Below are 25,690 nucleotides of genomic sequence, written 5' to 3' on the forward strand. Positions count from 1 at the left end.
GTGAGCTCTAGGAGCCATCGCTTCTACAGCTGCCTGACCCGAGGAAGCCTCTTTCCTCTTCAGGATCATCAAGCTAAGGAACTCACACATTTCCTGACTCTACATGGATGAATGCTGGGACCCCACTATATCTCAATCCAGATAAAATCTGACTGTCCCACTCTACTTGGTGTTAGTAGATCAGGAGTGCACAACATAGATTTCTAAATCTCAAAAGACCAAAGCTCTTCCCTGACCCTAAGTGTTCTTGGAATACACCACACAATACTAGTAAGTCAACCTTCATTCTTAGAAATGACATCCCCCAAAGGAGAAACTCCATGTCCTATGATGTTTCATTAATGTATCATAGTCCTGCCTTGTATTTTAATATATGACCTTTTGGTTTAGGTGCATCTGTTTTGAGCCATAATAAAGTTTATATCTGTTAGGATTATTACGTTTGCGCCATCATTTATCATTCTTTATTTCCTCTTATTTTTACTATTTATTACTTTTGCTTAATACATGTTATTGGTATTAATTAAATGTCATATATGTATATATTCTATACTCTCTTCTCCTTTCTTTTGAAATATGTCTGGAGGAAAGCACTGAGTAAACCTACTTCTACTTAGCCCAAATCTAAACACCAATACACACATACACACGATTATGACAATCATCAAATAGATGTTTTTTTCTGTTGGTTTCTAGTTATAGTCATAATAAGCCCCAAATTCTTAGGTTTCTCTCCACGAGTAAAAGGGAACTTGAGCATGGTCTTTGGCCCTTCGCTTTCATATCTCATTCTCAGTTTCTGGACTGTTATTCTGGAACTTCTAGTTTTTCTTGTAGGTCAGAAAGGCATTCTTACTCTACTACTTAACAAAGCAAGTTACTTAACCTCTCTGAGACTGTTTTCCCATCTGAAACAAGGGGATCATACCACCAGGGTTTTTAAAGATTAAGTGAAATAATGTTTTTGTAAAAAAATGTAATACATAGTAGCTGCTCCCTAAATATTGGTCCCCTTCCTCTCTTCCTTTAATGCTTTAGATCACAATTTAATTCTGCAATGGGACTGTGATCAGAAGCATTGATCCTTCCTATCTAGTGTTTTTAATCTCCCATCTTGAGAGTTGATAAATCAGCCACAATATAAAGAAATTCCTGTTTTGGACCCAAAGTATCAGATCAGAGATTTTTTAGGGTTGGTGGGATCTGTGAAAATATTTCTTTAGTTTTCCCAAATGAATGACATCTTGCCTGGATAATTTTTTCCATAAAAAGAACTGCAGATGTTTCATCTCCTTGGGGGTTCATGGTCTCAGTTGTGGCTACAGCTGAAAGCAGTATGTTATCTGGCTTTTCCATCCAGATGTTTTTAGATTTCTTCCTTACTGAAATTTGAAAATGTTATAAATAATGTCTTCATATCTTTCTCTAGATGTTAGTTTCCACTGATAGGCTAACACTTTATGCTTTAAATTGTTGATTATTTAAAATTTATTTTTTTTCTATTGGCTTATGTATTCTTATTATTTCTAGGTTAAAACACAGTACTCACTTCTAGAAGTGAGTCATTTTGGTCTGCCATTATTTACTCACTTTTATGTAAGCCTTGTAATTTTGTATTTCATTCTGTAGTTAATAAGCATCATCATTAATTAACTATTTAGCAGTTCTCATTGTAAACTCTGTACTACTTGTAGAAATGTTCTTAATTGTGATATTGCCATTTTTACTACATGGCCTTTGTTTCATGGCCCTAGATCTTGTTTCTTGTTTAGAGAAATTTAAGTCATTTTTGAATTCTGACTTTTGGTTGTTCCATGTCAGACATTTTTTTTTTTTTTTTGTGTGTGTGAGAGAGAGAGAGAGAGAGAGAGAGAGAGAGAGAGAGAGAAACAGCAATTGGTTGTTCATTGAAGCTTATTTTCCCATGCATTCATTGGTTGTTTCCTTTTTTTAAATATATTTTATTGATTTTTTACAGAGGGGAAGGGAGAGGGATAGAGGGTTAGAAACACTGATGAGAGAGACACACCGATCAGCTGCCTCCTGCACACCCCCTACTGGGGATGTGCCCACAACCAAGGTACATGCCCTTGACCAGAACTGAACCTGGGACCTTTCAGTCCGCAGGCTGACGCTCTATCCACTGAGCCAAATCGGTTAGGGCTCATTGGTTGTTTCTTGTATATAACTTGACTGGGGATCCAACCCGCAACCTTGGTATATGGCCAGGGCATATTAGACAATTTTAAAGTTTATTATTATTTTTTATTCTTGTACAATCAGTTAAAAATTTGGGGGGTTATTTTGAAAATTCTTCTTTGACATGTGTTTTGGAATATTGAGGTTATGCTATCAAAGACTTTTGTCTGAGACATTTTTACTGGCATTTTTATGAGTTTTAATATAAAGAAGGCTACCTACAAGTGCTAGTTTCCAAGGACAAAAATGACTCTACTTGTATATTCTAGTCTTTAAAAGTAAATACATAACCTGGCTGGTGTGGCTCAGCAGTTGGGCATCAACCCATGAATCAAGAGATTGCTGGTTCGATTCCCTGTCAGGGCACATGCCTGGGTTTTGGGCTTGATTCCCAGTAGGGGGCATGTAGGAGGCAGAGATCAATGATGTTTCTCTCTCATTGATGTTTCTATCTCTCTAACTCTCTCCCTTTCTCTCTCTCTAAAAATCAATAAAGGGAGAAAAAGTAAAAGTAAATACATGAATACTGTATTTTTTAAAACTGATAATAAAATTTTTCCAATAAATGTCATTCCTTATCTACCTTATATCTTGAGGTTTTTATCTTCAAATAAGCCTCTGTTCAACAGAGCTCCCTACAAACCGAGGAGTCAAATATTATTATTAGAAAAATGAGCAAAGAATAAGAGATGACAACTCCCAGAAGAAGAGATGCAAAAGAACAATAAAAAGATATATGAAAATATACTCTACCTCACTAAAATTCAAGGGAATGCAATTTAAAATAGAATATCATTCTTCACCCAGCAGAGTAGTAATACCAGAATGATGAGAATATAAAAATCAAGTAGTCTCATGAAAGCCTGAACTGGTACAACTTTTTGGGAAAGAAATCTCTCAACATATTTTAAAATGTAAGATACATGTGCCTTTGATTCAACAATCCTCCCTTTTGGGATTCAACCAGAGTGAAGCTTGTATATAGGGACAGGTTAATTATATGAAACACACCACAAACAAGGAAAACCATGTGAATTTCTCTCCGTAGGGGACAGTGGAGTGAACACTATGCATCATGAACACAAGTGAGTTAGATCCACACAATGAGCTGGATAAATGTCTGTGACATTTGCATGTAAAACATAGTTGCATGATAATGCTTATATTTTTTAAAATCCTCAAAGATGTGATATGCATTCAGTGCTATTGGACTTTCTGAAACTGCTGATATATGTACAATTGAACTATACAAAATTGCTGATATTCAACTGTTTTGAAGCTAATAAAATGGCAATCTGATAAGTCTCAGTCTAATATAAGTTTATTACATGTTTATGAGCGTGAAAAAAAAAATAGAATGATATACCCCAGGGCATTAATACTGGTTACTTGGGGGAAGGGAGAGAGGAGGAAAAAATAGGGAAATAAACTTCATACATCGTTGTACTGTTTTACTTGATAAAAATTTTGCAAATTATTTGCCTTCCTCTGATTGGCTTATTTGCTTAGCATAATAATCTCCAGGTCCATCCATGCTGCCTCAAAGGGTAAGAGATCCTTCCTTTTTATAGCTGCATAGTATCCGATGGTGTCAATGTGCCACAGCTTTTTTATCCACTCATCTACTGATGGACACTTGCACTGTGACAATAAAGACTAAAAAAATAAAACTAAAAAAACCTGCAAATTAAAAATACCTAAGATGTTAAAAATTTTAAGAATGTAAAAGAAATGAGACTTTCACTGCAGATATTACTTGAAAACATATATCTAGGGGAAGAATCTATAGCAGTGGTCCATTTAACTTTATCAAATGCAGTAAACAAAAAAAAAACAAGTTCTTTCCTGGTCCCTTGCACCAAGATAGTTCAAAATAAAAATCAAACCAATTTTTGTTATTTACAAAAGAAACTTCATAACATAGAAAACTAAATTCAAATTCAGAGAACATTATTGACAAGTGAAAATAAAAATTCAGAGAGCATTATTGACAGGTGGAGTAATAGGAACACTTTTACACTGCTAATGAAGAGTAAATTGCTGTAACCACTTTAAAATAACTTGGCATTACCAAATAAAGTTGAACAATGCATATTCAATGACCTTGCAACTGAACTCCAAAGTATATATCCTAGAAAAATTCCTGGATGAGGAATAGGAGGCATATATACCACTACCAGAGCAGCATTTTCATGAGATAAAAAAGCTGCACGCAACCTGAATCCACAAATGGATAGAATGGGTAAAGTGTGGTATATTTCACACAGTGGAAGAATAATACTGTGTATTGATTAATACTAGATAATGGTAAAAATGAGGGACCAATAACTACACATATTCATCTGGATCAGTGGTTCTCAACCTTCTGGCCCTTTAAATACAGTTCCTCATGCTGTCACCCAACCATAAAATTATTTTCGTTGCTACTTCATAACTGTAATGTTGCTACTGTTATGAATCATAATGTAAATATCTGATATGCAGGATGGTCTTAGGTGACCCCTGTGAAAGGGTCGTTCGACCGCCAAAGGGGTCGCGACCCACAGGTTGAGAACCGCTGATTTGGATGAATCTCAAAACATAATGTTAGGTAAAAATTCAAACCAGAGAAAAAGCATGATTCCATTTCAAAAACAGCCACATTAATATAAGAAAAAGCAGGAGAATGAAAACTCAAAAGTCTCCTTTCTAGGAAGGAGAAGAAAGGAGGAAGGGTTTAGGCAGCCGTGGGCAAACTACGGCCCGCGGGCAGGATCGGGCCTGTTTGAAATGAATAAAACTAAAAAAAAAAAAAAAAAAGACTGTACCCTTTTATGTAATGATGTTTACTTTGAATTTATATTAGTTCACACAAACACTCCATCCATGCTTTTGTTCCGGCCCTCCGGTCCAGTTTAAGAACCCATTGTGGCCCTCGAGTCAAAAAGTTTGCCCACCCCCGGTAGGGGAAGGCAAACAGAAGTCTTTAAAAGTGATACCGATCATTGTTTCTATGAGACTGTTTTTGTTTTGTTTGCTTGTTTGGTCTTTAGATTTCGCACATAAGTAAAACCATGCAGTATTTGTCTTTCTCTGACTTATTTCACTTAGCATGATACCTTCTAGAGCAGTGGTTCTCAACCCTCCTAATGCCGTGACCCTTTAATACAGTTCCTCATGTTGTAGTGGCCCCCAACCATAAAATTATTTTTGTTGCTACTTCATGACTGTAATTTTGCTGCTGTTATGAACCGTAATGTAAATGTCTGATATGCAGGATGTATTTTCATTGTTCGTGACCCACAGGTTGAGAACCGCTGTTCTAGAGCCACCCATGTTGTCGCAATTGGCAAGATTTCATTCTTTTTTATTGCTGTGTAATATTCCACTGTATATACATACACGCACCCTATATCTTCTCTATTCATTCATGAATTGGGTGAAAAGGGGAAGGGGAACATAGTCAATAATACTGTGATAAGTTCACACGGTTTCAGATGACTACTAGAATCAGTGGGGTGATTACACAGTAAGGTACAAAAATTTTGAATCACTATATTGTACACCTGAAACTAATATAACCAATATAGGATTTTATACCAACTATATTAAACAAAAATTTAATTAAAAACAATTTTTAAGTAATACTGATTGATAAAACTGGGGGCAAAAAACAAGGAATATATGTGTGTTTGCTTAATTAATAGTCTTTAAGTGTGTGTGTGTGTGTGTGTGTGTGTGTGTACATGAATGTATGTATAGCAAATTTTACACATGCACATATGCCCATGCCTATACACAGAAAGAATGTAGGTCAATGTTGGCTTGTGCCTACAAAGTCCATCCTATTACTGGAGAAGCCACTTAACCATCTTCCAGATATCCTCTGCTTATAGATGCTTGACATATAAATGAATAGATGTATTTCTAGAGTAATACTCAAAGGAACATCCCTCAGAGCCATGTTCTTCCAGGCCGGGATAAAACAGAAAGTTCTGTAATAAGTAACATTTCTGAGTAGCATTACCTAGAGTTTGCTCTCATGCTAGGTTAATACCTTTTATTCACTTTATGATTTCAACTAAATTACACTCAAACTCAAACTTTGGCTAGTAAGATTTTCAAGAGCAGGGTGGTGGGGGGAGTGGGGGGGCGGGAGGGAAGGGGGCGTAGGGCGCATCCAGGGGGGCAGGGGAAGGAGTCTTTTCTGAATGACAATACCTGAGCCCCAGGAAACATGGATTTCTTGGGAATAGACCAGGTGGAGCTCTGTTTCCAGATATGACAATGTGGGTCCTGATTCAGCAGCTGGGAGCATTCTGAACAGAGCCCTGTTTCACCAGGTGAAGGAAGACATTAGAAAGGGAGGAAGTCTGCCCTGGTTCCCACCCGCCACAGCTGTGTGAAACCACTACTAATTCGGAGCCGCTGGCTTCTTTTCCTTTCCAAGGATTATTTTGAGTATTTGAATTTCTGTACTTAACTCTATCTACTGCTGCTAGGATTTAGTAAATAATCTGATTTAGCTAAGATGCTTTACTGACAGGATATCCTGTATCTAGTTTAACTAACTAAGGCTAGAGGAAGGGGGGTGGGGGTCGATTAGATAATCTGAATACGTGTTATTTTTAAAAGGAAAGGAAAAGACAAAAAGTCAAGGTAGCTACAGGCCCTTTATCATCTCAAGTAAATCAAAATAACATGATACTAAACTAGCTCCCAAAATACCACTCGCTGCAGATGTGACTTTCTTACTTCCTAATGCCAGCAAGTTCCACTTTGTGCTCGAGACCTGGAAAAGCAGGGGCAGCAAATCAATGAGGGAAGCAGCTGGAAGTTTTCCCTTTAGCAAACAAAAGGAGAGAAACTACGTTTACTGCTGCTCTTGAATATTTTTATCCAAGCAAAGTTTCACAGATTGCTTTTGAAAAGTAACAGCCCTGTTGAAATATAGTACACACACTATAAAATTCACTCTTTGAAAGTATACAATTCAGGAATTTTTAGAATACTTACAGAGTTGTGCATCTATCACCACTTTCAAATTCCAAACATTTTCAAGAGAAAACCGTACCCATTAGCAGTCATTCCCCACCCCCCACTTCCCTACCCTCCAGCCCCCTATCCCTTATCGCCTGCAACCAGTCATCTACTGTCTGTCTCTATGGATTTGCCTACACTGGACAATTCAAGAAATCAAATAATAATGTGGACTGTTGTGTCTGGTTTCTTTCATTGAGTATAATCTCCTCAAGGTTTGTCCACGTTGCAAGCATGAGTCAGTATTTCAAGCATGAGTCAGTATTTCATTTTTATGGCAAATAATATTTTATTATAGAGATTCCCCATAATGACATTCATGCATCGGGCGATGGGCATTTGAGTGGTGCCTGCAGCTTGCTTGTGTGTGGTAAAGAACAAAAGAAACCTAGGAAGCCTGAGCCAGAGGTTAATAAACACAATTATTGTTATATCTGCATTTATACCCAATTCTTGTACACTGTGCTACTCCTGAAGGATGTTCATGGAAATGTCGGCTCTGGTAACATGAAATATGTGAATTTTTCCCCTCATACTATTAATAAGAAAAGAAGAAGAGAAACAGAATTAAGACATAATTGAGCAATTTATTCTAATAGGTGAACAGATAGACAGATTGTGGTACACCCATCCAACAGACCACGACTCAGTAACAAAAGAAATAAATTACATGTGCCTCCATGTAATTATGCTGAGCAAAGAAAAGCCATTTTCTTCTAGAATCTTATAATACGTGACTGCATTTATATAAAATTCTAGAAAATGCAAATTCTTCTAAAGTGACAAAGCAGATCAGCTGCCTGAAGATGAGGTTGGGAAGGAGATCTCGTTACTGGACATGAGGAAACTCTGGACGGGTATGTTCATTACCTTGATTGTGGCAATAGTTTTATGGGTTTATGCATTCAAAATACATCAACTTTAAACACGTACCATTTATTGTATGTCAATAATATCTCATGTTAATTATAGCCCAATAAAGCTGTTAAGAAACAATATTACTTAAAAAGTGAGCACAAAAGTGCTTGAATGACTACTGTGTGAAAGCCACTGTCTTCATTTTGCATATAAGGTTTCAATTAATTTTATAATAAGTTGAAGTATTGTCATTTTGCACATAAGGAGACCTGAGATTGAGGTAGTTCAGTAATTTGCCAAGGTGGCTAAAGTCCGTATTAAGCTGAGACCTCTTATTGTTAACAACCAAATCCATGTTCTTTTCACTATGCCACACTGCCTCTCACAGTTTCTATTACAGACACAACTCTTTTGTCTGAAATCCCTGGGTCTGAAGTCCCTGGGTCTGAAACCCCAGAATTTCCAAAGTCAGGGAATTTTCTGGGCCATAGAAGAGTTTTACAATTTAGGGTGTGGCATTCCAAATTTGTTTTCTTTTGCCCATCATCATGCTGCCACAAATACCTCTCCAATTATGGGCATTTGCTTGATTCAGTTGATTTAATCACCTTCAGCGGGACAGAGTGGTTAATCTGGATTAGATCAAGGCAAGTTACCCTGGTCCATGGGTCAAAGGACTGACAATAGTTAATCTGAGATGAAAAGCAAGCTGGACAAAACAACAACAAAAAAGGCCATTCAACCCCCTAGCTGGTCATTGTACTCCTTTGGAACAATAGTCACTCCTTTGATTATAGGAGACCCAAGGATGTAGACTACTCAGAGCTGCTATCTACTTTTTGCTGCCCTTTTCACCAAACTTGAACTTTAAGTTGAAGCTGTCAGCTCATCTCTAAATAGGTCAAGCATGAGGGTGGTTTCCCCCCTCCAGGTTATCTTTCACAAACAACTGAACTCCACCCAAATGCTACCATTGTGTTGAGGCCCATTTGAACGTGAGCTATGACTTGGATTAAGTAAAACTAATTAAAAAGTGAAAGTTGGTTGAAACAATTTCTTTTTGTAAGAGAGTTAGATTTGGGGGAGGAAAGGGTGCCATTTCTTTCACGCAAGACTTTCATAATGAAGGTTAACTGTGCTGGGTATTGTATGTTCCACTTGCCCTTCTAGATTCAGCCCCCATTCTGCTCCACCCAGTTCTACACCCTAGGAGACTAAACAGTATGGACTCAGCAGCAGGCAACCTTGTTCCTCGTCTTCCCGTTGGGTTTGGTCAATGGGAACACAAGCAAATCAGAAGGAGAGAGGAGAATCATTTCAGGGTATTTGTTTTCTGGGATCCCTGCCTGAAGCTCCCCCCTTTTCTTGGAGGCTGCAGCTCCACTCAGGAGGTCCTCTCCTCCCAGTCCTCTTCCCTTCAGGCCAACTGGTGGGAAAGGAGCCCTAGAGACGTGCCCTCACTCGCACTTTCCCTTTACTCTCTCCCTGTGTTTATAAGTGTTCTCTTTATTAAGCTCTGCTAAAATCAATCAACTTGAAGTTGTCAACTGTTTCCAATGCTGCTGACATTTTCTGAGGGCTATTCAGAAAATGAACTCATCCCAAGTCCTCAGTTGATATGAAAACACTGACCTTCATGGGGTTGATGTCACACCCACACAAAGATAAACAATGGAGAGGTAAAGTGCGGTCAAACAGCAGTGACTCAACCTTACTGCACTGGCCACTGTGCGAAGGCATATTCACATGGATTACAGGAACAGTAAAGGTAGTGGATACGTTTCTCAGATTTTAAAATGTAAGTGATGTAAAACATGTTCAGGTTGGTATATCATGCTTCCTCACGCTTATAAATCATATTTCCAAGGTGATCATATTTCAAACTTTCTCCATATGCTATTCTACTTAGATTGAGACTCTAAACCCACTTTGGGGGGGGGGGGGGTCTAATTATCAAATATGAAGAAAGAGACATTTGCTACAACAAAAACTGCCTAGTGGCAAATCTATGAGAGAGAACAGATTTCAGAGATACTGTTTACCTTCACAGAGAGGTACTTCGTATGTAGTACAAATGCTATGAAAGTGACAGATGATCCCTATTCATGAATACACTATGATCTCAAGTAGATTTTGATTACTTAGAGCTTGTGTCAAAGATATAGAGCCTGGCTGGCATGGCTCAGTGGTTGAGTGTCGACCTGTGAACCAGGAGGCCACAATTTGATTCTGGTCAGGGCACATGCCCAGGTTGCAGGCTTGATCCCTGGTAGGGGGCATGCAGGAGGCAGCTGATCAATGATTCTCTCTCATCATTGATGTTTCTATCTCTCTTTCCTTTTCCCTTCCTCTATGAAGCCAATAAAAAAAAATATATATATATATTTTAAAAGATATAGGTCCTTTAACAAAAACAATGGATCATGATCCCATCTAAGCTCAAAACAACTAACCTGGAATCACCCCAACTGTAGCTCTCCCAAATGAAGTATAACTAGAATAGCTACTTTGTTTTATTTTCTTTGATGACTTTTCTCTGATGAAGCCAAAATGTCATTTAGCATGAATCTGTAAAGCTCTTTTAAGTAAAAAAGCTAAACTATTAAAATATTAATATGATGCCTTGTTTATTTTTGTTTGGTGTGTATGTCTGTGTGTTTACCATAGATTAGGCCAAAATAGAAAAGAGAAATTCATTGACTCAACCTGAGTCAGCAGGTAAGAGTCATCCTTGTATTCATTATGAGAATCTGTAAGAACTTAAGAGTATTTCAAAAGGAAATCTGGGGAATTCTGGCAGCTTCCATTTAATTTTGCATAGCACCAGATGGCTCTAACAAGGCTCTCCTTATTTTCCAAATGAGTGTTAATTTCATTCTTTCAATTTTTCCTAACTCAATGCAACATATCAATGAATAATACTATCTTGTATTTATATAGCATTTTACAATTTACAAAGCGCTCTCCTATTTATTACTTCAACTGATCTTTACAATGCAGCACCCCCCCCCACCCATTATCCAGTTTTGCTTTCCACAGTTTCAGTTACGCCCAGTCAACTGCAGTCTAAAAATATTAAATAGAAAATTCCAGAAGTAAACAATTCATAAATTTTAAATTGCATACTGTTCTGAGTAATATGATGCAATCTCATGCCATCCAGCTCCATCCCACCCGAGACCTGAATCATTCCTTTGTTCAGAGTATCCTCACTGTATACCTACCCACGCCTTAGTCACTTAGTAGCTGTCTCAGTTATCAGATCAGACTGTCATGGTATCACAGTGCTTGTGTTCAAGTAACCCTTGTGGTAGCCTCGCCCTGTGTCCCAATGCCCATGTCATTCACCTCACTTCATCTCATCACATAGGCATAGTATCATCCCAAGAAGAAGGGTTAGTGTAAAGATATTCTGAGGGAGAGAACACATTCAAATAACATTTACCACAGTATTCTGTTGTAATTGTTTTATTTTATGATTATTGTTGTTAATCTCTTACTGTGCCTAGTTCATAAATTAAACTTTATCATATGTATAAGGAAAAATAGTGTACATAGTGTTTGGTACTATCCGAGGTTTCAGGCATCCATTGGGGGTCTTGGATTGTGTCCCCTGTGGGTAAGTGGGGACTACTATAGTTCAGATGTAGTCAGGGCAAATATTATACCCCCCATTTTCCAGATGAGGAAACAAAGGCCTGGACATATTAGTTAAGACCCTTTTAGTTGCAACTTAAATTCGCTTAGGCAAAAATATGGAAATGTATTGGCTCACATCAACTGGATTCGTGGACTCTGTTACTATGTTCTCTGCTTTTATCTGTCTCTGGTCCCCTCTGCGCATTAGCCTTCATTCTCTCAACAGACTGAAACATGGTCTTATGTGCTTCTTACTGTCTTGGAACCTCTCTTCCCTCAACTTGAGATGGAAAATTCCAGCGGAAGAACCTATTGTCCACCCTTTGAACCAGCTCCTGTGGTCAAGGCTTCCCCTCTTGGGTCAAGTCCCCGCCCCTGTGGCCGGTATTACCCAAACAAACAAACAAAACAGGAATAGACATAGCCAGGGAGGAAGCTGTGGGGAGAGAGCCAGCCACCCTAATTTGCATGTACTTCATTAAACAATCTGCCCAGGGGACAGAATCAGAACAACTGCGATCTTTCATCTTTCAACTGCAAACCGAGCTCGGTTCCCCTTCACTTTGCAGCTTGTCACTGCCAGAGCCACAGCGTGTTCCTGGGCCTGGCGCTTCCGGTTCCCGCAGTTACCCGTGGGGATTGCGGGAGTACAACCTGGAAAAGGCTCCTGTTCTAGTGCTGATCCTGTCACTATTCAGCTGTGCTTGTGGGCACGTTACTTAACCTCCTGGAACCACAGCTTCCTCCTAGTTAAAGTCAAGTAAACAATTGCTGCGTCACAGGGTCATCAAAAGGATAAAGGCAGCTAATGTGCTCCGGATGCCTTGGAAAACCATAAAGCACTACCTTAAGGTTTATTCCTTAAGTTCTGCATGCAAATTCTAGGGAGACTAAAATTCCACATTGGCATTTTTCAGTTATGGTTCTCTCTACCACCAGCCCTCTGAGAGCATCACGTTGGTTCTGACATTTTTACTTTTTTCGGTTTTAAAAGACACATTTCAAAAAGAAGTCTCCCATAGAGTTTCCAAATTAAAAGATGTCGTTCAGAAGAGAAGCCCAGGAACAGATGGTGTAACGGCACTTATCACAGTCACTTTTCCAATACGGATTAACCAGGAGTTAAAAAATTTCTGAAACAAGAAACTATTAACAGTGGTTACCTCTAGGGAGTGAGGCTACAAGTTGGTGTTTGGAAAGAAACTTCTGGTTTTCATTTATTCCCATGTCTACTACCCCAATTTTTAAAATCTTACACAAAAATTCATAATAAAAAACAATTAAAAAAATTAAAAGCATGGTTATCAGAGAAAAGAAATATAGTACATAACCAGTATAGTGTCTAACATCAAAAACTTTCAATACAATCTTGTTTGTTGATCATACTGGGTATTTCTACTTACTACCTATCCAGCAAAGTAAAATCAACTTCACTAGAATAAAAGCCAGCTTGCATCTCTGTGAATGTATGTTTTCCATTAATCATTTTGTTAGGAATGCTCATTACCACCTGCTGAGGAGATGGTTTTAAATTCTTACACCTTCACACACTAACAATGAAACCTACTTCCTTAATTCCCAGTTAGAAAGCACAGTGCATGCGGCTGCCTCTCAGCTCTTGCCACTATTCTTGGAAGCTCACTTCCTTGCAAATAGTAGAGGATGCTGGGCTTCTAGGAACCATGCTATTTTATAGCTGGGGGTTTGCATGATATTTTCTAAGAAATTAAAGGTTATACAGCAGCATAGGCCAAAGCTAAAAGACAGATTTAAATAGTATTTTTTTCAAAATGATGCAATGGCTATGAAGTTTGGATGCTAAGCACTGGCTAAGTGCTATACTGGTTGCCTAGTTACATCTCTGTAGAAAGGTCAAAATGGTTGTCTCTGAATCTAGAAGGAATCAAAAACCTTAACATTTCATCATTAAACCAAAGACTGTATGTAGAGACCCAATAGAGTCATCCCTTAAACAAATCGCCATCAGACTTTGATCAGATGACAGCCCTGGAGGCTATCTAAGGAGACATGTTCCTAAAAACATTTCTTCATATGAAATTTGTTTTCATGCTCACAGTTCACTAAAGTTACCACATCTTTCCATCTTATCATATCCAACTGTGATCTGCTACTATAGGATATTAAAAAACTTTCCAGCTTCAATGATATAACCTCTATCCCATGAGAGGTGGAAGAAAGTCCACTGTTTTGAATTGTTTTACTTAAAAAACAAATTTTTATTGTGATCAACTTTGTAAAGTATAGGCCAGTCTATATTCCAATAACAAAAACTATGCATCTTTATTTTTATACTCACCTGAGGATATGTTTATTGATTTTTAAAGAGAGAGGGTGTGTGTGAGAGAGAGAAACGTCGATCAGTTGCCTACTGTATGTACCCTGACTGGGAATCAAACCTGCAACCTAGGTATGTGCCCTGACCAAAAATTGAACCTGTAATCTTTGGTGTATGGGATGATTACACCAAAGATTAATCATCTTTGGTTGGATGATGCTCCAACCAAATGAGCCACCCAACCAGCTATATGTCTTAATAATAAACAACCAGTGTCTTAATTCTCAGAGATGTTTCTCTTCTACCTCCTTGAGATTTTCTGCATTAGTTCTGCCTTGCAGACATGTTGAAGTCCAAATATCTCCCAGTAATGGGGCAGAATAGATAACAAATTTAATGTGAGGGAATTAAAATGGGTATAGACTTCTTCCAGAATTTTAAGATAAGGAAAAACAGTTTCTTACAAAAAAATCCCTTGAAGTTCAATTGATATTTTTTTAATTGGAAAATTCACATAGTATTTACCATCTTAAAGTGTATAATTCAAAGGCATTTAGTACATTCACAAGGCTGTGTAGTCATCACTTACATATAGTTTCTAGACCTTTCCACTGTCCCTGTGGTTGGCAAGTTGCGGCTCGCGAGCCACATGCGGCTCTTTGGCCCCTTGAGTGTGGCTCTTCCACAAAATACCACATGCGGGCGCGTATACAGTGCGATTGAAACTTCGTGGCCCATGCGCAGAAGTCGGTTTTCGGCCTGGGCGAGTGCATTTTGAAGAAGTACTGTTGATTTTTGGCTCTGTTGACTAATGAGTTTGCCGACCACTGCAAAGAAACCCTGTATCTGGAGTAGTCATTTGGATCTCATTTATACTTACTCTCGAATTTCTCTTCAGAAAAGAATAAAATATTCAGTTTAAATGGCAACATCATGATTTGACCTGCTTTCATTGCTTGTACAACTTGTCACAAAAAAACAGCAGAAGTTCAAAGATGAAATGAGGCTGGTATTAAAATAAAACAAAGATTGGGAGTCCTACAAGAAAAGAACCCCAAAAAGGGATTGAGGAGAATATCAAATTAATTCACAAGTCTAACCAATACCTACCTTTGTCAGAAACCCAGATCCTACCCTCCATGACTGATAGTGCTCAATCTTTTTGTGGACCAGAAAAAAGAACGAAAAATTGAAAGAGAATCCTTTGTACCTATCAACTAGGACAGTTTGGAAGATAGGGGACAAATACATACATACATACATACATACATACATACATACATACACAAACCACAACCAACTCTAAAAGTCAAATGTCTATTCTGGAAAGAGCTAATTTATTGCTCTTTCAGGTACACTTACAGTCCTCTGCTTAGTCCCTGTGGCTTAGAGAGCAAAAATCTCTATGGAGGCCATAGAAATGTAAGGGATAAGGGCCTCGGACCTTTACTATTCCTGTTTTCTCAAGCTGACTTTGCTAGGGATACAGACACTTACATCATTAAGTAGTTTATGCTCTACAACTGGGAGGTCAGAAAGCTCCAAGTTCTTGGTGTTGGATAAGACTCCAAGACATTATCCACTCCAATCCCTTCCCCTGGAGCATTCAAGTTAAACTTCCTAATATTTGTCTATTCCTGAATGAATAGTCTATGCTGTCTTTTAAGGGGGTGGGGGGGTGGGAGGGGAATTCTACAAAAGGCAGAATTCAAACTAAGAGAGCGTTGTGATGCTTTGGGAAACTTGGATCGTATAATTTCCATACGTGCTGACTTGCTGAGAAAGCTTCAACGAAGTCCTGTGGTCACCTCAATAATGAAATCATCAAAGCTGTGAACATCAGAAACATCATGCAGGAGTTTGCTGGTGACACTGGAGAATGGCAAGGGCAGGCTATGGCATACAATATTTCAAAAAATGGTGCTTGTTCTTAGCTGTGAATCTTAGTGTTGTTGTTGTTTTAAGTTGATATGGGCAAACACATATATATGGATACAGATTTTCAAAGAGTTAGATTCACCGTTATTGTCAACCCAAACCTTGATGGTTGTTGTCATTGTTTAATTCAATCAACATTTCTATTTTAATTCATCAACATGACAGCCACTTTCCACCAGAGCCATTTGTTAGGCATCTGGGTTGACCAACTGTTCCGATCTGTCCCGAGATTCTCTTTGTTTCCGCACTGAAGGTCCCACGTGCAAGGATCACCTCAGTTCAACAAACAAGGATGGTGTGTTACTCTATTGCGAGCCCTACCTAGCTTTGGCCTTCAGATCTGCATTGCTGAAGGGTCTAGAAGTGGATAGAAAGGGGATTGCTACAAAAAAAAATAGGTGAAAAACAAATTAAATTTCCATAAGAAAACTCTGACTACATTCTATTCCAGAGATGGTCTTCAAAAAAACTTAGATTCATTTCATTCACTAGGTTAAGAAATGCTTTCTTACTTTGTTGGGGATGACCTACCTAATGTATGGAGGAAATGAAACCATCCCTAGAAATCAGTAAATACTGCTATAGTGAGGTTCTGAAATAGTATGTTATTTTTTCCTTCAATTTTCACATTTTAGAGCCTAATAAATAAAGTATAAGGTGGCAGGCAGACATAACGGCATGAAATAAAAATCTCACATTTCTTTGCTGCTATTCAAAGACCTTGGAACCTGCACACTGTAGGCAAACTTTTCCGAGTTGGAGAAGTGCCAAAAGCAGCACTCTCCAGAGGCCACACCGAGAGCACCAGAAAGTCTGGCCAAGAATGGAGCCCTTGGACTTCAACCTGTCCACTCGACCCCAGGCCAAACACTCCAAGAAAACCAAAAGCCTTCAGTGTCTCTCTCTAGAAAACAGGATTTGCAGAATTAAGACAAGGACCTGCTTCATCAATTTAGGAACCCTAAGGCTTCTCAACCCAAACAATAAGATGTTAGATCATCTTATCTCTGCTCCCAGAAGCATTTCTACCTTCTAAAGAGATTAGAACAATTAATTACTTTGGAGTAGGCAGAATAATAGCCCCCAAATAAGAACATGTCTTAATCCCTTGAACCCATCAATATGTAACCTTACGTGGATAAAGGGACTTTGAAGATGTGATTAAATTAAGGACACTGAGAAGGGGAGATTATCCTAGATGATCCAGGTGTTCCAAATCTTATGACATGGGTCTTTAAAATAAAATAAAAAACTTTTCTGGCTGAGTTCAGAATTAGATGTAATTATGGTAGAAAGACACAGAGATGCAATATTGTTGCCTTTAAAGATGGGGGAAATCAGACCCTAGAAGCCATAAAAGTCAAAGAAATGAATTCTTCCAGAAAGGGACTCAGCTCTGTTGACACTGCTTTCAGCCCAGTGAGATCTCTGCACAACCTAACCTGCAGAACTGTAAAATAATAAAATTGTCTCGTTTTATATCAGTGTGTGACAACTGGTTACAGTAGCAACAGGAAGTAAAAATATTCTTCATCGTTGCTGCTATTTAATTTGCATGATGCCTTAGTAGTATTTTGCTTTAAACCCCAATATTTGACTGCTGCTCACCTAGTGTTTCATTTTTGCTTCTCTGCTTAGACTTAAAAAACAGATTTTAGTGCTAGAGCAATTGTGCTCGCAATCCCTATGACAGTACAAAACACCACTTCCTTTTACACGTCTTTCTTCCTATAGTTTGTTAGCACGGAGACCCCTTACATAAAGAACCACTGAGCATAACTGAAACCAATAATTTTGCAAGGAGCAAAAACGCTTCTAGGTGAGAGTAGAAAATGCCGAATCACCTCTTTAAAGTTGTCGCTAACACGCAGTAGTTCCCCATGAACCTGACTATCACAATGACTGGAAGATGCCCCTGGCCTTATGTGAGCCAAGGACAGGATCACGAAGAGCACAGTGAAGAACTGTCCCATTCAACATGCCTGCAGCCCCCATTGAGAAATTCTGCTTGGATTGATTTAACCTATTTAAAAACATGTATTAGCCTGGAAGAAATCAATCCCAATATTAGACATAGAATATCAAATACTTATGCAACAGTCTTCATTATTAGTAATATTTGGTAGAATGTAGGGACAACTCAACCCTCACCTGTAAGATATTAAATACTGAATTCCAAAAGAACCTCCTTATAGAGTAGCAAAAGCTATACATGGTCTTAAAAGCAGACACACACACACACAGGCCTTTTGTTTAATAAGCTCTAGACCAGAGATGCTCAGTCCTGGCTGGGAAGCTTTTAAAAACTTCAGATATCCAAGGCCCCATCCCCAGAATTCTGATTCACCTGGTCTGGGGAGGGTCTGCACCTGAACTTTGGAACTCTTCCCTGGAGATTCTGATGTGCAGCCAGGACTGGGAACCACTGCTCCGTCCACACCTATGAGCAGCCTCCGGACATAGCTACCTGGACGTGGCCACTCCATGGAGTTGAAGCCTCTTCCTGTATTCGTAGCCCAGTTATCATGACCCATATCATCGCCCAAAAGGGAGATCTGGCCGTTACTCCAGATGTCTTCCTTCCTTTACTTCTCATCCTTAATCAGCAATTCCATCAGTTCTCCCACATCAGCCCTTCATTTCCAAACCCAAGATCTACTGGCCTCCCTTCCATTAGTCTCTCTCCACGGCTTTATACGTTACTCTGCAGCCTAAAGAATTATCCTTAAAAAGAATTATGTGCCCTTCTCTGTCTTCCCACCCAAACTAGAATCCACTCTTGAGCTTGGCCCTAGAGCCTTGCCCAAGCTTCATCAGCCTGCTTCTCAAGCCACATCTCTGTAGTAGGCCACTTCCCAACCATGCGTGGCCATTGTAAACTTCTAAAGGTTCCACTGTGCTCTCCGGGGCCTTGTACTTTCATGCAATTCCTTATTCCCAGAATTCCTTTCTATCTCTTTTCTGATAGATGGCACTTCATGTCCTAGCTCAAATAAATGCTTCTTTGTCCATCAAGCCTCTCACCAAACTCCCACCACATTAGTCCTCTCCTCTCTCACCCAGAGCACTCTGCTCAGAGACCTCCTACTTGCAAGCTTCTCTCTCCCATGAGACTGAGCAACTCTGGGGCAAGGCCTGTGTTTTTCATCTTCACATTCCCAGCATCTGCCATTCACTCATATGTTCATTCATTCAACAACTGTATTAAATATATAACAAGTGCCGGACACCTTGCTAGACACGAAAGGCAAAATGCTTTCTCAGAGCTTATATTCTTGAAAGGGAGACAGGTAACTGAACAAATATTTATGTTAAAATAAGAAAGTACATGAGAGGGTTGGGAAAAGTGTTTTGTGTTTTTAAGTTTCCAGTACATTCAGAAGTGAAAAAATGGCAAAATAGGTTTTAAAAATTGTGGCATATTTTACATGTTTACATTTAACAATTAAAGTTATGAGTGTCATCTTTTAATTTTGTCAGAGTATCTCTGACAGATAACCTCATTTGGAGATGTCAGAAGTCCAAATTTGAGGACTTCATAAATGTGAGGTGGGGAAAATGGGCTCTCTTATTCTAAGAAGGTTCTGACACTAGTAAATAATAAATATTTACTGAAAGAATAAATGGATGAATGACTAGCTCCAGTCAACTAAGTCAGGTTATAAGTAGGTTTTATTTCTTATTAGTATTTTACTGTAGCCACTAAATAATTATGTAAATACATATTAAAGATTCAACAACCAAATTCAAGCCACTGTCATATAATCCAATGGGAAAAGAAGAGAAGTGGATGGGGTATAAATAAAATTATACTGGCTGTGAGTTGATAATTATTAAAATTAAATGAATAGGGCTATGGATGGTCATATTATTCTCTTGATTTGGGTATGTGCTTGTAATTTTTCATAATAAAGTGAAATTTAAAAAGAGAAGATGGCAATCCAAGTCACTCTCTAGAGGAAACTGTATATCTTGGTTGGAAAGAACACACACATTATCACCTGTCTCAGCAACCTGGAGACCCGAAGATTACAATGGCTTTAGCTAGTCTCAAAGCCAAGTCAGCTTCTTCAAGGAGAAACCCTGCCAGCATTAAACTGCCCTTTTAATGTAGGTGTTGCTTCTGGAAATGTCCTTACCATGTCTACAGCCAATCTGTTAAGAACAGGGCTCATAATCTCTGATCTACCTAACATCTCCCGTTCACAGGGCATGTTCTCAACAGCTGCAACCACGTAGCCATGTTTAGTGCCTCGGGAACACATTTTATTAAGGCAGCGACTGCAAAGGCTCGCCCACTCGGGTGTTAGAAGAAAATCGGGGAATCTGAGTGAGAAATCTGGTTTAAACTATCAAGGGGAGCCATTTTTCCCCTTTAAATCCCGAAGTCATGTCAATATTGCTACAGAGGCTATGAATGTTTGATAAATATCACATGTTCAATGCTTTCCTCTCTAGCATCACTTCAGACACTTATTTTCCCTTGAACTTCTGGTGAGATTCAAGATCCTGGAGGAAAACACTTCAGAAGCCTTACCTTTTCAGTGCCCGAAGCCTGAGGCTCCCTGGACGATCCTGGCTGTCAAGAAAGCAGAGAGGAAAATGTGTTTAGAAAAAGGAGAAATAACATGATACATACGAGCTGAACAAACAAATGAATGTTTCTGTAAGTGGGATTTGGTGGTGATGGCCACATGGCTCGAAGAGCAGGCAGGTCTGATAGGTTCATACTTCTGAGTCAAGAAGCAGACATCTTGTTAACTCTTTTTATTTTTTAAGAGATATCTTTGTGAAAATAGGAGTTCCTTTCTTTGTGAACATCCCTAGCCTGTAAGAAAACATGAAAGCGCAAAGTTGGGGGTCCTAGGGGAAGCAGAGTTCTTCGTGACAGAGGCTGTGTACCAGGGAGATGAATAAAAACAAGCTTTGCCCCTGACCTAACCCGACTGGCTCCCGGCAGGACCCGAGTGGCAGAGATGGAGCACACTCCTTCTCCAGGTGTTGGGGGTGGAGTTGGAGTTCCATTTGTGTGTATCTAACACTTTAAGAGGGTGGATGGACAAGTTAGAGGTTATAAAAGCATCTTTAGCGGCCAAAGCTTCTGGGAGCTGTTTGAAAGTAGAGATTCCTATACACCAAGGCCCTAGTGACCTCTGAGGATGGTGAGCAGATTGGTGGGCTAATTTTGCCTACTGCCCAAATGCGGTGCATCTCAAAGGCAGTTCCTACGTTCAGGAGCTTCTTTACTGCTGAAAAGCTCCCCAGGACCCAGCTCAAAGGGAATCACCTCTGCCCCCGGAAGTGCTTTATCGGTTCTCTTTTGTTGTGTCTCAGAACAAAGAGGTGCCTCACATCTAAAGCACTGACTAAGGGTGAAAACCCAATTCAGATTGCATCCTAATGAACATCAGTGTCTCTAGCGATCTCACATTGCTTAAGACTGGCACATGTGCTTTAGTCTCAACCCAACCAACCATAGTCCCAGATGACTTTCAGGAATCATATGTTTTTAAATAAACCAACATTATTAAGAAACTATGACCATGATTAATGACAGCAAAGGAATAAAAAAAAAAAAAAAGCACAAGGTAAGGGCAAAAACAACCTATTTTCAGAGAATGAACCCTAGAGAGAACAGTGATTAGTGGACTAGCAAAATGAGCCTGTGCAGGGCGCTGCAGCACTCTCATGTGCTATTGGCAATAGCATGAATCAGCACAACTTCATTGGAAAGCAGTTTGGCAGCATTTTGCAAGATCCTCAAATATATTCTCAATCATTTTCTTAGTGATGCTACTCCTTAACTTTATTCAAAAATAAATAAAATCCAAAATGTAGACAATAAATTATTACCATGTGTTAAAAAATAGACTAAATATCAAATACAACTAAATATCAAATATTTATTTATATTAAATAAAACAAAAACTCTACATGATAGAACTTTAAAACAGTGAATAAAAAAATTTTTAAATGATGAAAAAAGGCACATCTTATCTAATAAAAGAGAAGCATGCAAATTGACCATACTTCTGCTACACTCACAAGTCACGCCCACCAGCCACGCCCACCAGCCAATCAGGTGCGAGTATGCAAATAAGCCCAACCAAGATGGAGGCAGCCACGGAGCTGGAGTGAACAGGAGGCTTGGGTTGCACCCAGTGATGGAGGAAGCCAAGCTTCCTGCCTGCCCTGCTGGCCCTGAGCTCCGCTCAAGGCTACAAAGTTTCAATTATAGAAGATAAATAAATCCCAGATACCTGCTTCCAGCCGCTGTGGCCTCCGCTCAAGGAGGGTCTGAGAGCATGGGTTGCCTGTGGCCGTGGCCAGCCTGCAAACAGCCATCAGCCCCTCACCCAAGCTGGCCAGGCACCCCAGTGGGGACCCCCACCTTGAAGGGGGTGTGGCCAGCCTGCAAACAGCGATCAGCCCCTCACCCAGGCTGGCCACGCTCCCCCAGCAGGGACCCTCATCCCATGGGGGTGTGGCCAGCCTGCAAACCACCACAGGCCCCTCACCCAGGCTGCCCCATGCCCCAAGAGAACCCCCACCCTGATCCAGGACACCCTTCAGGGCAAACCAGCTGGCCTCCACCCATGCACCCGGCCTCTATCTATACTAATAAAAGGGTAATATGCTAATTAGACTGGGAGACCTTCCAGGAGACCTTCCAGACATTTTTCTGGACAAAGCCATGGTGGCAGGGCTGAGGTAGAGGCAGGTAGAGGCCAAGAGGGGAGGGCAGTTGTGGATGATCAGGCTGGTGGGGGACGAACCATTGGGGGTAAACAGACCAGCAGGGGGGCCAGTTGGGGTCAAGCAGGCCATCAGTGGGGGTCAGTTGGAGGTGATCAGGACAGCGGGGGGGGGGCAGTTTGGAGTGAGCAGGCCAGCAGGGGGGGCAGTTGGGGGTGATCAGGCTGGCGGGGGAGGCATTTGGGGGCAAGCAGGCCGGTGGCGGGGGGCAGCTGGGGGTGAGCAGGCTGGCAGGAAGAGTGGTTAGGGGCAATCAGGCAGGCAGGCAGGCAGGCAGGCAGGTGAGCAGTTAGGAGCCAGCAGTCCTGGATTGTGAGAAGGATGTTCAACTGCCAGTTTAGGCCTGATCCCTGTAAACCAGCAGTAGGACATCCTTCGAGGGGTCCCAGATTAGAGAGGGTGCAGGCCGGGCTGAGGAACACCCCCCTCCCCCGTGCATGAATTTCGTGCCCTGGGCCACTAGTTTTATATATAGTATAACCTCAACTAATTTTCTAATATACATATTTATAAATCATGATAGCTCTAATACATTTTATGTATTTTCATATGTAATATTCATTTAACATATAATATGTAATATTTTCTAGTAAATTTTATACATAATTTTTCTGATATATAGTTTTTTTCTAGAAAAAATATTAGAAAGAGATACATACAAATGTAAACTGTGTATTATCTCTTTTGTATAGAATAATGGAAGTAGCAGAAATTGCTAGATATGTCCCAATATCCTCTCTCTTTTATTCCATGCTTCTACTGAATTCTAAACTAGCGCATACCATATACATGTCAAAAATAACTACTTTCCCCAGCCTCCCTTGATGCTATGTGACCATGAGTCAAAGTTCAAGGGGATGGCTACAAAAATGGTATGTGCAACTTCTGGGTCATGCCTTCCCCTTTCAACTTTCTCCCTTCTTGCTAGTTACAGTGGGGTCCTTATGGCAAACCATGTTAGACCATAAAGCAAGGGATGCATGCTAGGAATGATGGAACAAGGTGATATCAGAAGCCTGGGTCCCTCAATCTTGTGGAGCAGTGTCGGGAGCCGGTCCATCCTTGCTGTTTCAAGGGACCTGGCATATATGGCATACTGTTCTTAATATGTTTGCTCACCTTCTTGGCACTATGTGTTTTAACCAAGGTCTCTGAGAAAGGTTGTTTCTCCAGGTAGGGATTTTCCCCTGAAGTTAGGGAGGGAATAAAACCTCTTAACTAAATGCCAGGCGGGTAATTAATCACTTTAACTACGAACAATCATGCTTAAGCTACATAATCTTTACTCCCTGGAATGGAGATAAGAAACGCCCTAACCTTTGTAATAGAGATTGATAGGATTGAATCAACTGGTATAAATACAGATGTAACAAGACAGAGAGAGACAGAATTCAGAAGACAGAACCTACGCGGAGCCTGGAGACAAAAGAACTTCGCTGGAGAGAACATGGCAATAGAGCCTGGACTGAACCTGACTACAGAAATTGGCAAGAGAACCTGACTAGAACCTGGCTACTGAACCTGGCTAGAGGAACCTGGCTATGATGATCACCCGAAGGCTGCCTCCGTGTCATTCCTTCTTCGCCGACTCCGTCCACACCTTTGGGGACCCCTGGACCCGTTGGGGTTGGACCCCAGCAGAGCAGAGCTATCTTACCAGCCCTGGACCACCCACCTCTGGATTGTTATGTGAAAGGGAGAAAACTCCTAGCATGTGTCAGCCACTATCAAATCAGGTCTCTTACACACAATTCAACCAACAACCTAATTAATAGAAAGGGTCATTCTTATTTTTTCTTTACAATTTAAGCATTTTCTAATTTTTTCCCCATTTTCCAAATTTTCAATAATCACTGTGAATTACTTTGATCATCAGAAGAAAATTATAAGTTAAGCTTTGCTTACTAATGTTAAGAAAATTAAGATAGCACAGAGTAAGGTTGGCAACATGTGCCTTCTCCCCACCTATGAGAAAAAATGAAACCTATAGTTATGAGAAGTAGTTATTACATCCTATGCCAGTGCACAGATTACGTACCCACTACTTGAGTTTGTATGATCCTTAGTCACACCCCAAGGCACTTTATTTGAAACCTTTTGAAAAATAGTTTTAATAGGGAAAGTTATTTAACTCCAAATAAAATCTGCTTTAAAATCTGCTTGAGGAATACTCTAAAAAATGAAATTGCAGTATTATAGTACTTAACCCTTAACCATGGTTTTCTTTCCACGGTAAACCATGGTTCAACAATATTGAATGAACAATCCCAGAAACGAACATCTCATCAGTTTTAAATTACATGCCATTCTGAGTAGGGTGATAAAATCTCACACCATCTTGTTCCATCCGGCCTAGGATGAGAATCATCTCCTTGTCCAGTGTACCCATGCTGTCTTTGCTACCTGCCCATTGGTCACGTAGTAGCCTTCCCAGTTATCAGACTGATTGTCACAGTAACCCAGTGCTTGTGTTCAAATAACCTTTATTTTACTTAAGAATGGCCCCAAAGCACAAGAATAGTGATGCTGGCAACTCAGATATGCAAAAAAAGATGTAAACATCTTCCTTTATGTGAAAAGGTATGTGAGTATAGGAGAAAACATACATGGTTCAGGCATCCACTGGGGGGGTCTTAAAATGTATCCCCCACAGATATGGGGGACTACTGTATATCCATTGAAGAGGCTACATGGACTTCTCAAAGTGAACTAAGAAACATTCTTTTAAAAATATGCACTAACGCACACCTTTACTTTAAGGGTGTTGTTTGTTCTCTATAATGAATCATAATGAATCACTCTTGCAGCAATTCCACCGGCTCAATAACTCTGTTGACTGCCCATCAACAGTGTTTTTTTATTTCACTTTCCCCTGGAGAGGGGACAGATTTGGCAGAGCTCACATAACCTTCCTGGTCTCCTCTGTGAACTAGGGGGCCTGCATTATAAGATGACTGTCCAAGATAAAGGATTCACATCTACTCC

At 39.8% G+C, this 25,690-nt stretch overlaps 1 protein-coding gene across 3 annotated transcripts in view; it reads right to left on the reverse strand.

Moving 5' to 3' along the window:
- The window catches only part of GNG2 (G protein subunit gamma 2), a 112,543-nt gene that overhangs the window by 69,776 nt on the left and 17,077 nt on the right, over positions 1-25,690 (reverse strand). For 2 of the 3 annotated variants that reach the window (XM_059696034.1, XM_059696049.1), the window contains exon 2: positions 20,487-20,528. The gene's annotated coding sequence lies outside the window, so the exon portion shown is untranslated. The remainder of the gene's footprint in view (positions 1-20,486; positions 20,529-25,690) is intronic. The other variant, XM_059696041.1, reaches the window with a different exon arrangement.

The sequence above is a fragment of the Myotis daubentonii genome, chromosome 1 (assembly GCF_963259705.1).
Source record: "Myotis daubentonii chromosome 1, mMyoDau2.1, whole genome shotgun sequence".
NCBI classification, from domain to species: Eukaryota; Metazoa; Chordata; class Mammalia; order Chiroptera; family Vespertilionidae; genus Myotis; species Myotis daubentonii.